Consider the following 12,138-nt stretch of genomic DNA (forward strand, 5'->3'; position numbering starts at 1 on the left):
CTTTGGGGATACTGGCATGGTAAGCTATCACACAACGTGAAAAAAAGATAGCACAGTCTGGCCCTAAATTATTTAGCTCTGAAATGCTCTTGCAAAGTAGAAGGTTATTATTTGCCTCACTTTAGAATGGTAAACTGAGAAACCTACTGAGAAATTGAGTTACAGAAGGTCCACAGGAATTCCTTTCCAAAATTAAAATTTGAAAACACATCTCCTTGGTTTCCTTAATCTTCCCAAACAATAAATATATGTTTGGGTTTTTATGGTTATGCGTTTTTTTCCTCCCAAGCTGAAATAAAATATTAATTCCCTTTTACCTGCAGTCTCTTGCTTTTCTGTTTTCAGAACATGAACTTGCTAAAGGCAGATGAGCAAATAAATAAGCAAAAGTCTCAAAAAAGACATGGAAACGTGCTACATGCTCTTCATGCAAGTAGCAAAGATTGTGAGCGATTAAAAAAAAGTTAATTTCAAGCCCTGATTATTTTAATAAAGAAGCAAATTAGAAAGAAGTTATGATCCCCTGGGAGATAAGCTCTTAAGATCATCTCTAGGACTAGAGCTGATACATATGCAGCTTGGTGGAAGAAAGACATACCAAAAAAAAAAAGTTTCCAAAGCACATCTGAGGCCAGTCTTTTGGAACGTGAAACATTTAGTTACAAAAGAAGATTTTTCCCAGTGTTCCGATCTGGGAAGTGCTGCAGATGCTGTTCTGGTAACATCCTGTGCCCATTGAAACCAGTGACAAAGTCCCCATTGATTTCAGTGACTATGGATGTAGGCTGTTTGAGGGGGATTAAGGTCTGCGTGGCAAAGCAGTATAGTTATGAATAATTGCTTTTGTACAATACTAGTTTTTGATAAGCCATAAATCTGTGAAACGCCCCCTTTTATAGGCTAAAATTTCCCCAGCTATGTTCCAATCCTATTGGCAACTTTTGCATGCACCAAGATCAGTGGATCCAACTTTATTCTCTCTTAGATCAGCTTTAGAGGTTTCTTAGGGGTACATTTTGTGCCCAAGAATTCACGTTGACAAACCTTGGCTAAAAGTTGCATTCTTTCCTGAGATAGAGCATGCTTGGCTACGGGAGTTCGAAAAGTAGGAGGGTGCAAAAGCCACTGCTGAGCAGTTACGCAACCTACGTGCACATCAGGGTAAAACTGCTTAAATTAGGACACAGTCTTTATTTACCAAAGTGTCTTTGCCCCTATAAATATTAGTTTACATGTGACCATGAAAGCTTGAAATAACCAGCTTTTGTTCAGGTATTTGTAGAGGCTTTTCCTTATCTTTTTGCAAATTCCATACACAGAAGCTGAGTCTGAAATTGAAAACAAGCTTTTCCGATGAGCAACAAGTTGTTTGTCAGTTCTTTTTCATGCTATTTTATATGTTGCCATTGCAGTTCCATTTTATTTGTCAACTGCAATACTATACAGGGCGTAGTGTCTGAAAAACCTCTGGTCTGCTCCTCGGGTGCTGAATATTTTCTTACCTACTTTTGTGATTAGTTAGATAAGGAGGAGAATGAATTTTCAACATGGCTTTTCATTATCTAGGGCGTTTGGGTGCTCAAAATACTCCTGTGAGACAAATTCACGGCTGCTTATTCGAGATCTCGCTCTGTAGCTGCTCTGCACAGATTCTGATCTGGCGCGAACGGATGCGAAGTGTTGACACCAGGAGAAGAAGTGACTCAGAACTGTTCACGAGGGTCACTGAAATTTTGAACATTGAGAGACGGTGGATAAAAGAGCCAGAAAATTCTACAGTTAAATTTAAAAACTTGTGTTACTGAAGAACAGACAAGCACCTGAAGTGTTTCCTTCAATCGTTCAGTCATGCAAAGCCATTTCTTCAGTATTTTTTCTGAAGAATAAATATTGCAGACCGGAATAACTGAAAAAGGGCTTTAATTATGAAAAGCCTCACTGCTGAGCAAACAAGAAGTTAAACGTGAAAAGCCGACAGGCAGTTATCTGTTAAGCAAACTTAAACAGTGAAAAGGTGCTTAATTAAAAAATACCCATGTCAGCATTTGAGTGCAGAATTTAGAGTGTTAAAGGGAAGTAAATGGCTTGGGGATAAGGAATAAACAGTAAAATCTGTCAGCTCTAGGCTGCTGATCAAAATCTACACCATGGCAGTAACATCTGACATTTTTCCACACGTTGAATGCCAAGACGTTGAAGATCTGTGCATGGCTAGCAAGGAGCTCCTGTCCACGTTACCAAAAACATTAAAACTCTGGGCTTTTATAGAACCTTGGAAGCAGTTAATGTTTGCTATTTTGACAGGACTGAGTAAACTGGGAACTAAAGGACATCGAGAGGAGAATGTTCCAAGTGCAGCAGGAGATTTGGGGGCTTAGGCAGGTAGACTATCACTAGTGCCTGCCTTTGAGAGTAGCTTTCCCATTTGGCACCGTGGATTAACAGCTACTCAACGAGCCTGTGAAGGTTACTCAAGAAAAAATCTGTTACTCTTCGGCTGCCCCAGAGTCCAGCGCGTGAGCAGTCCAGCAAGCCTGCCCATAGAAATGGAAAGCTGGATCTTTTGAAATCACTCTTTCACCGAACATGAACATTAGGTAAAAGTAAAGAAAGATTATATTTGCTGTTATTAACATACTCACAATGTCATTAATAACTTCATAGAGACAGGGGCACAGCAGTAAAATAAAACCAGGTTATAGCCACCCATGCGCTGAGCAAGCTCCAATAAACTTCCCTCTCTTTTGCTCCCTGACAAACTCTTAGGACACTTACACAGCTGTCCCATAGCTGAAATTCATAGCTGAAACCTTTGTCCTAGGACTTGCTTCTGCTGAAAAGGAGGATTGGTATGGGGACACATGTGTCCTCGGACAGGTTATAAGGATATTTGTAACCTCACACATCCAAACACTCCCTGCAGTTCTCTTCATTCACCCTTCCCTTTCCCCAGGAATTTCCTGTGAACTATAACCCAATTAATACCTGAACCGTGAACACACTTCCTAAAGGATTACTGAGCTTTCCTTCATCCTGCCCTAAAGCTTTAGGAGTTTTTCCATCCCTGGCAGGAGTAGGTGGAGCCATCTGCTATCCAGGCAGTAAACAGAATTTGTTAATGATTGTCCCAGCATGACAGAAATATAAGCAAACCATTAATCCATTATGTGGTAAATTGCTTAATGGAGCAGGGTATATTCCTGTACGTATAGCTTCTTTAGCCCCTGACACCCATATTTCATGTGAACTAGTATATGGGACTTTAAATGGACACCTGTATGCAGGTTATTACCAGCAGCTTGCTGAGACTAGAAATGAAGTCAGCCAGTTGCTGAGAGGCAGGTCAGGTTTGGGAGACTTGAGGTCTCCTCCTCTAGCTGCCTGTGCTCTCCCTCAATAAATAAACAGCTTCATTCTCTCTGGCTGATACGGCATAAATCTCAATAGTGCCAACATCTCATCCAGAAAACAGTCAAAAGCAGATGCTGTCAAGAAACATGAATATGAGTGAGTTCAGCAGTTGGAACATCGTTTAATATAGTTTTCTGTGTAATTCTCCCAGCTGCTCCAGACCGATTCCTACCTCCACAATCTTCCCATCTACCTAGCTGCTTATTTGCTTCCCCATCATTAGTATCTGAGTTCTCCCCAAATAATTTTACAAAAATATCTCCATTTCGCTCTTCTTTCACTGCTTGTAGAGAAAGAGGTTGATGATTTGTTATTTCCTTAACCAATGAATGTCAGATGTCTGACATGTGGGTTGGTGTATTGTGTAGGTCTCAAGATCACATTTGACCTGATCCAAACCCCAATGCAATGAATTTTTTTTCCATTTACTTCAGGGGGTAATAACTCAGGGCTATTGAAAGAAAGAGAAGTCTTACTAGTAGTCAAAACTATTCTTTATCCAAAGGCTGAAGCCTACTTCATATCAGACTTGATTTACCCATTCAATAATACTGAAATTAGGTCAAAAAAAGATTATTTTATACAGTATATAATTAACTGGTGCCATAGGAATGAGCAGAGGTTAATGAGACGATGTCTGGTTTTGCATGTGGAGTCTTGCGTGGAAACCAGTGAGTGGGCCACACTATGTAACAGCAACACAAGTGAGTTTTTACCCTCACAATAAAATTAGACTGTTTGTGTAACCGTGTTCTTGCAGTCTCCCATCTGTTCCTCTGTGCCTGTTGTCTCTTGTCTTGTATTAAATTATGAGCTCTTGGAATGGATGACAACAAAGGTCTTTTGACAACCTGTATCGGTCTTATGTCAGTAAAAGAAATAAGTCAATTTTGCCTAAAAGCCTACCCTTATTCAGAAGTGACACTGAGGTAGGGATTAGAAATAAAAAACTGGTACTGAACAACTAGAAAAAAAAAAAGGAGAAATCATACATATTGCTGAAGGCAGCTAACCGACCCTATAAGAGGCTTGGTGTGAAATGTAATATCCCCAGGATCACTCTGTTTCAAACTAATATTTAATTAATAGCTTTTTGAGGGGAAAATGGCACAATGATTCCTTTCCCCTAGCTTTTTTTTCTTTCCTTTTTTCTCTAAAGTTTAGTTTACCTTTTTACCTTTGCATTAAAGATGTATAAACCCTAGCTCAACATTCTCACTAAGCACCATCTGAGAACACTCTGTTATGCGGCACAATATGCTTGAAATGCTTGAAACTGAGCCAGCTCAGGTACTTCAGAGCTTGTTAGTTTTAGCTCAGACAGTTTGGACGTTTCTGCACCGTGGTTGCCAGCAGTGTGGATTGCAGGAGGGTTTGTTAATTCAGCTGTGATGCAAATGTACACAGCCAGCAGAGGTTCAGGGCCGTGCCCGTGTTGGGGACCACGGAGCAGAGACATCAAAGTAGTTCTGCAGACCAGTCTATCACCAGCCAAGATTCATCAGAGACAATTTGCTGTGCTGAGCCAGAAATAACTTCCCATAGCGCTGGTGGGACACCTTGTCACTGTCCTCCCAAATTTACTGTTTCCAGGAGCGTGACATGTGGCACAGAGATGCTTGAGCCGGTTCCAGGCAGAACCAGCTGAGCTGTGGCAGGGCTTTACTAGCCCAGGCTCAGCACCGTTTCAAGGCAGCTGCATCGCTCCTAGACCCAAGCTGGCCCCAGAACAAGTACAGCTCCATTTGTATGCACTGCTGTTTCTGAACCAGTAAATCATATTGAAGCCAAGCTGACTCCACACAAAGTCATCTCAGGTACATCTAAATCTAGACAGCTGGCAGGGCTTTAAAAATAAAGAATTCAAGTCACAATGCAAAGGTAACTGGGTGAAATGTAGCGGCCCCCGCGAGCTAGGAGGTCAAACTAATTGATACAGCACTTTGTTCTGGTGTTAGAGCTGTGAATCTGCAGCTGAGGCTCCAAAGCAGAGCGATGATAATAGCAAGAACAGTGCCAGTAAGGAAAAAAGCCGAGTGGTTGGCAGAGCCATGGCTGCAGCGGGGTGGGTAATTCTCAGCAGATTCGAGTAGGCAAAAAGGAACAGCTACCTGGCCCTGAACTTGGGGGAAGACCGGACAATCTGGTAACAAAAGAGGGCACAGAAAAATTCTGGCCTGTGGATACGGGCAGAATTGTTGGGATGAGGGAGAGGGATGGATTCATGCAGGGAGTTCCTGCAAAGAAGTGGGAGGTTTCTATAGGAGGAACTTGCTGGGGAATGAAGGATTGCCAGAAGTCCTCAATTGGCACAGTGAGTTTAGAGAACAGTATTAATAAAATATGCATTGCCTCCTGGTAACAGCATTAGTAATAACCATCAAGATTAATGTTAATGTCGATATAAATAAAGCTATATGCAATTATGATCAGCTCAGATCAGGAAGATATTATTTTTCTGGATTGCACAATGAAGTGCATTGTGTGCACTTACGGACAGAGAAGGTTGGGAGGGGAGGATTTATATTGTCTTCTGAAACATTCAACACTGACCACTGTTAGAGACAGGATACTACATCGGTCTGTTTGGGAATGACAATTTCTCTTTTCTGCAACAACCACAAAATATTTGTGCTAGGAGTTCAGAGCTTTGGCCTCACTTAATTCGATACTAAAAGATCTTGGTGGACAGAGATATATAAAACTGCCAGCATGATCTACTGAGAATTTTGTTTATGCCTCCACATAGGAAGAGTTTGTCTTGTGATAAGGCAGGAGCTTAAAGTAAAACCTGAATGTAAACATATAAATAAAATGGTTTGGTATTTACTTTAGACTCTAAATTCTAGCTCCCAAAATATAAATAAATGCCTTGGTATTTACTCTAGCTCCCACTTGAAATGCAGGCTAGAATACCATAGGTTTGTTCTAGTTTAGTGGCATGCTAATAATTGCAGATATATATGGTCAATTGTGCTGGCATATTCATTTAATGGATTGCAATTGTTGCTATAAACAAATGGTAATTGCTTGGGATTTAAAATATACTGTAATTGCACTTTTAACATTGAACTTTTGTGATATAAAGACAGTAATTGCGGCATCTTTCAGTTCAATTGGTTTAAAATACGTGGGCAAGGGCAATTTTGCAATGAAGACCAAGAGAAATAGGAGAATGCTTTAAGTCAGGGAGCAGCTAGCCTCCAGTCCTGCTCCCCTTACAGCGCACAGCAAAACTTCCCTCCCAGTACAAGAAATTTGGACTGGCCACATACAAAACCACACAGAGCCTTCAAGTTTCTGCACATAAATCAAGACTTCTGTTGGCGTAAGCAGAGAGGATTTGCTGGCAGGGGGGAAAAGAGGAGAAGGCTATTAATCCTGATGCCAACTTTGCACGATGGGAACGTGGGCAAGGCTGCCAACCCTGTCCCACTCCATGGCTCCAGCTGCAGCGAAAGCATAGGCAGAAGTCTCGCCGAGCGCTAACCTTTCCATTGCTCAGCCCAGGTTTTATGTGAGTAAATAGCCTTTACCTTATACCCTTTGTTCTGATATATCTGAAGCATCCATGAGGGGAGAAAGCGGCTCCTCCTAACTTTCTGCACTGAACTGAACTCATCTCATAGTTAAGTTTCTTAAAACAGGTGAGCCCCTCTAATGACTCTCTGCCTTTCACCATCACCGGCACCTATGGCATTTATCTGACCTTGAGTAAACAACCTAAGCCAGCAGAAAACTGCCAAAACAAACAAACAAACAAACAAAAAAGACAAAAACAAACCACAAAACTAAGACCCCCTCCAAACAGATATTTTTTTGCTGATCTAACAAGCTGGGAATGAAGGAGGAGAGAGCAGGACCACCAGACCACCACTTTTGGCAGCAGCAAGCTGCTAGAGGCTCAGGAATTCCACAAAACTTCACCTATAGGTACCTCAGGTAGGTTAAGTAGGATGAACCTGAACCACAAAGGTGTCATCTAGGTGAGGTATCCTGTACCTACAGCTTGGCAAAGGTATCCTGGCCGACTTGTGTGCATCTGTCAGTCAAAGAAAAATAAATGTTGCTGTTCTGATGGAGGATTATAGATCAGCTGGGAAATCAGTTGTCTTACACTCTGCTACACCCTATTAGTTTTAGTCCTGGTGCTCAAATCTGTCAAGTATTTATCTGAGGCAACTGCCTGGCCTTTGTGAGAGTAATAATGAATAACTAAGCTTTTTACTGTCACAATAATAATGAAGTATTAATGGTGAATTAAGGAACAGAATGAGAGAAAATCCAGCCGTGCAGCCATTGCTGCCAGTTAGCATCTAACTAGATAGCCAGATGTGGAAGCATTAATGTATCTGGGTAAATGAAGGAGTGATATAATCACACAATGTCTATAAACGTAAATCAAGATCAATAAAAACACTGGCTGCACAGATTCAGCCTCATGTTCTGAGGGTGGAATCAGCAGCTTTAAGGCTACAAAACTTAATTTCCTGATCACCTGTACCTTTAGCATCCTACTTGTATATCCTAAAAATGCTTCAATATCTCCCTGTGCCAGTGGTTGCACTGAATTCCTGAACGTTCATACATGTATTCCCAGAGAAGAAACATTTAACTGCATCAAGGATGGAGTAGAAAAGAAAAAAAAAAGACTTTACAAGCAAAAAACCCCATAACTCAGAATTACCCATTTAACGTTCAATTTATAATGGAAAGCCACAAAAAAATCTATAAATCTAGTTGTTATAAGCTAATCAAGAAAGAGCTATAAACCTATATTCCTGGGCTTTTAGATCTTGACTGCACAAGAAAATGTTTCTTCCACATTCTGTAAAGTTGAGCATCAGTGCTACTGGCCAGCATCTGCAGAGCTGGCCAAATTGAGGTTTACACACTAGAAAAAGGTTTTGAATATGATTTCTGACCCAAGCATTGGATACACCCGGGTCTGGTTAAAACATATGAGCCAAGGAAAATCATTGGAAAACTTCATTAGAGGGTATTTAATCACATCTCCATGGCCACGTTTTCTTGTGCGTGCCCTGCTGGCATCGACAAGCAAGATGCAGCTGAGTCAGATTCTCCTGGCACTATAAATGGGAATAAACTGTGTCCCCTAATTCTCAGGTGAAAACAATTCATTTCTTGAAACAACACTCTGTCTCTGCCTTCATTTTCTTCCTATTTTCCCCTCTGCCAGAGCACATCAATCATTTTCCTTCACTAAAGGCAACCTCTGCTGTTGACTTCTCTCAAACAATCGTAGGATGAACTCGCTGTCCGAAATCACCTTCTCATGTTTGGCTTGACTGAACTGTCACTGACCCATCGTGTGAACTCACTCGCACTCTCTCTCTACACCATTTTTTTGTTGTCCTGCTTATCGGGAGACGAAAGGGGAAAACATTAAAAATAACGAGCACATTAGCAACAGTGCCAGGGAACAAACAGCTCGGAGGAAGAGCGGTGAAAAATCATACACAGCAGAGAAAGCCTCCCGAGATAAATGTGAAGTTTTAGTGCAGCCAGACAGTAATTGCAGTGTTTGCAAAAGTCAGTGTGCATGCACCGCATTATTTACAGCAAACATGGTGTTCAGTTGACACAGCCTGTTCTCTGTTCCTGAGGCCGGTGATTTTCTTTTGTTTTTTTCTTTCCCTATTTCATCTGGATTTCCAAATAATTTTCCCGATGCTTTGGCCTCTTGTTTGCAGTTTTATAGGCTGTTACAAGCACTGTTGATATCTGACATTCTAAAACTGAGACAAGTTGGTTAATTCAGATTAGTTGTAACAGGAGTGCTGTAGTGCCGCGGTTAGATAAGCTTTACCCTAGAAGGCAGGTTTCGAGCACAAACAATATTTATGAGCATAGGCATCATTTGCTGAGGGCAGTGAAATGTAGGCTCTTTGGAGGATGACTGAGAAAACAAAATTGAAACCACTTCTGAGCCTGGCTCCCTGACATCTGGGATTTCTATAAATGCGAGTGCGTCGTCATTTTCTACATTCTTCCTTGCTTAATACCCACAAAATGTCCTCCTGCTTGGCCAGTACTTGTTCTGCAGCACGCGAGTGATGTGTGGGTATCACTCAGGAAACAGCCCCTCTTGGTCAGACTACACAGAGGTCTCGGCTGATGCGGAAGCAAGATGTCAAAGTTTCACTCTCTGTTCACATTCAGATTTTGGGCTGCAGAAGCAAGTTTTGGCAGAAAAGATACAGTGAAGTATCAATGTGGAATAACAGTAATTTTGAAGGAAATCACGAGATCGGTATAGTTTCTGTACTCAAGGGATTTTTTTCCCAAGAAAATCTACTTATAAGTGGTTTAACCTGTGTTATCTCATTGTTCAGGGCATATTTCTCATGCGTTGTTTTGCAAGTCTTTATTAGGACGAGTCACTCTGTAATCCTGATGCAAGGCTTCTCCTTTTCCCCATCAGCAAAGGTATTAACTGGGTAGCAGGTGACTCACCTTCTCCTGATGCATCACTCCCAGTGTACATCTGTGATGCCATCATCTCCAGAGTCCAACCCCAAATAATCCTAAAATTGAATTAAAGTCTACGAGATTTTTAAAGCAAAGAAGGTTGAGGTGCTTTTTCTAAAATGCTTCTAAGGATTCATATTTTCGCTCTACTGTCCTATTATGAGATCTACAAACTACCTTTGTTTTGGAAAGTAAGCTGGAATTTCCCCCTGTTTCCCATTATTCCAGAATTTCGAACCTTAAAACCTCATATTTCACAGGTCATGGTAAAATTGAGGAAGATGATCACAGTGCTCAAAATAAGCTATGTAAGCTCTTTTCTTCTTTCTAAATATTGGATGAAGAACTGTCTAATTTTCAGACCACCTCCCATGTAACTGGAAATGAGAGGAAAAATCAAATGACTGTTTGGCAGAATGGATCTTGCTGATAAGATCCATAAGGACCGGCTGGGATTTAGGTTTTATAGACTGAAATGGATTGGGCAGGGTGGAAGACACGTAGGTTGGGACGAGGGCTTGGCTGGAAAGGGATGCTGCTGGAGAGAAGGCAGTTTCCTCTCTTCACCTCTCATCCCTGCCACCCCCATAAATTCTTCCCAGGGATGTATATGCATGCAGGGTAGCTCACTAAATGCACTGTATTCTCCCTCATGGTGAAGTATACAGATACTTCTCATAGGAAAATGCTCCAGGGACACTCAGAAGCTGCTGTTTTTTCTGTCTCATCAGTGAAGGCCTGTAGGTGCCTGCAAATGGATGTGTGCCCAAAACCCGTAGGCATGTTTGGGACAGGTTTAACCTAGCTAAGCCGGGTACGACAGTAAAGGTGGTTTGATGGCACGGCCTTTTGGTGAAATACAGCAACTGGAGAATACACCCAGAGTCCCTGGTGGGTTTATGTGGTCTGAACCGAAGGCAACATTACTCTTTTGCCAGGGTAAACGAAAGCTATGTTGGAAGATACGCGCTTCACTACGCCTGTTGCAATCCAGCCTCTAATTGCCGTGAAGCCGCACCCCGGGTATGCACCGAACGCTCTCAACGTTGTGTATCTGGTGACATGTGCTACTTGACAGGAGGAAGAAATCACATCTCAAACGCTGCATCCCTCAGGACTGAATGCAGACACGCGGGCATGAAGCAGAGGTGGGGTGTGCAGTAACACCACTGCCGCTCGCTCGCTGGATGTGCAGGGTGCACTACACCACGTAGTATCGGCGTAGCTGCCACAGTCCCTCCTCCCGTGTTAAACCCGTCCCTAGGATTCATTATACAGTGGCATATTTGAAGGGATGTTAGCTCTGGTGTTCCTAGCTGATGCTGTCAGACTTAAATTCCCCCTGTAATTATAACTGGCCACTTTTGATATGCTTTTTTAAATTTGCAGTTCTCCATTCCTGTGCATTCAGCATGACTGTGCTACAAGCAGGGTGTATTTACGTGGTGGATGATGTTTCTCTAAAGGGCTAATCCTAGAGATCCTCAGGGGAAAAAGGTTCTTTGAACATTATAAAACTGCGTATTTGCCTACTGCTAATTAGGCAAATAGAACCTCCAGTCTGAGTCTTCTTGGAGACTGGGAACAAGAAAAATACCGTGAAAGCAGGTGGGGAAGGGTTAATAAATGAAATGCAGGCTGTGAAATTGAAATATTCTTTCTGGCTTGGAGATGGTAGGCAAAAGCGCTCATCAAGCACTGAGTCTCTTTATCTGCTATCTGACAGTGCCACAGGGGACAGCGAGATGCCTGCAAACCAAGGTCATTGCCTCCCCCTTTGAAGTAATGCATTACTACATACTGGCACAGAAGTAACAGCTGGACCTCCAGCACAGCCAAATCGATCGAGTGACATGAGTCAGGCAAAAAAGCATGGAAAAAGGCGGAAGTATCAGCACCCAAATCCTCAGACACTGAGAGCTAAAACGGATGAGGAAATTATCCAGTCTGACCTCATTTATGATTGGATTGTTTCCCCAATTATTTCTCCATAGAATCTGTTAACTTGTCATTTAAAGGGGAACTAAAAGCCAGTAACCTACGGATGGTAGGTAAATTAAAACTCCCCGTTTCTGAGTTGGGAATCAGAGGAGAAAATGAAACATTTTTTAGCATCAAATCCTGCAATGAATTATGCACATACTTACCTGACGGACTAGATGGACATATCCAAACCAGTAAACAGGGCCAGACACTGGTGTGAACACTTGGCTGTGGGTGTCTGTACTGTTCAGT

This window comes from Buteo buteo, chromosome 2 (genome assembly GCF_964188355.1).
Source record: "Buteo buteo chromosome 2, bButBut1.hap1.1, whole genome shotgun sequence".
In the NCBI taxonomy this organism is placed as follows: domain Eukaryota; kingdom Metazoa; phylum Chordata; class Aves; order Accipitriformes; family Accipitridae; genus Buteo; species Buteo buteo.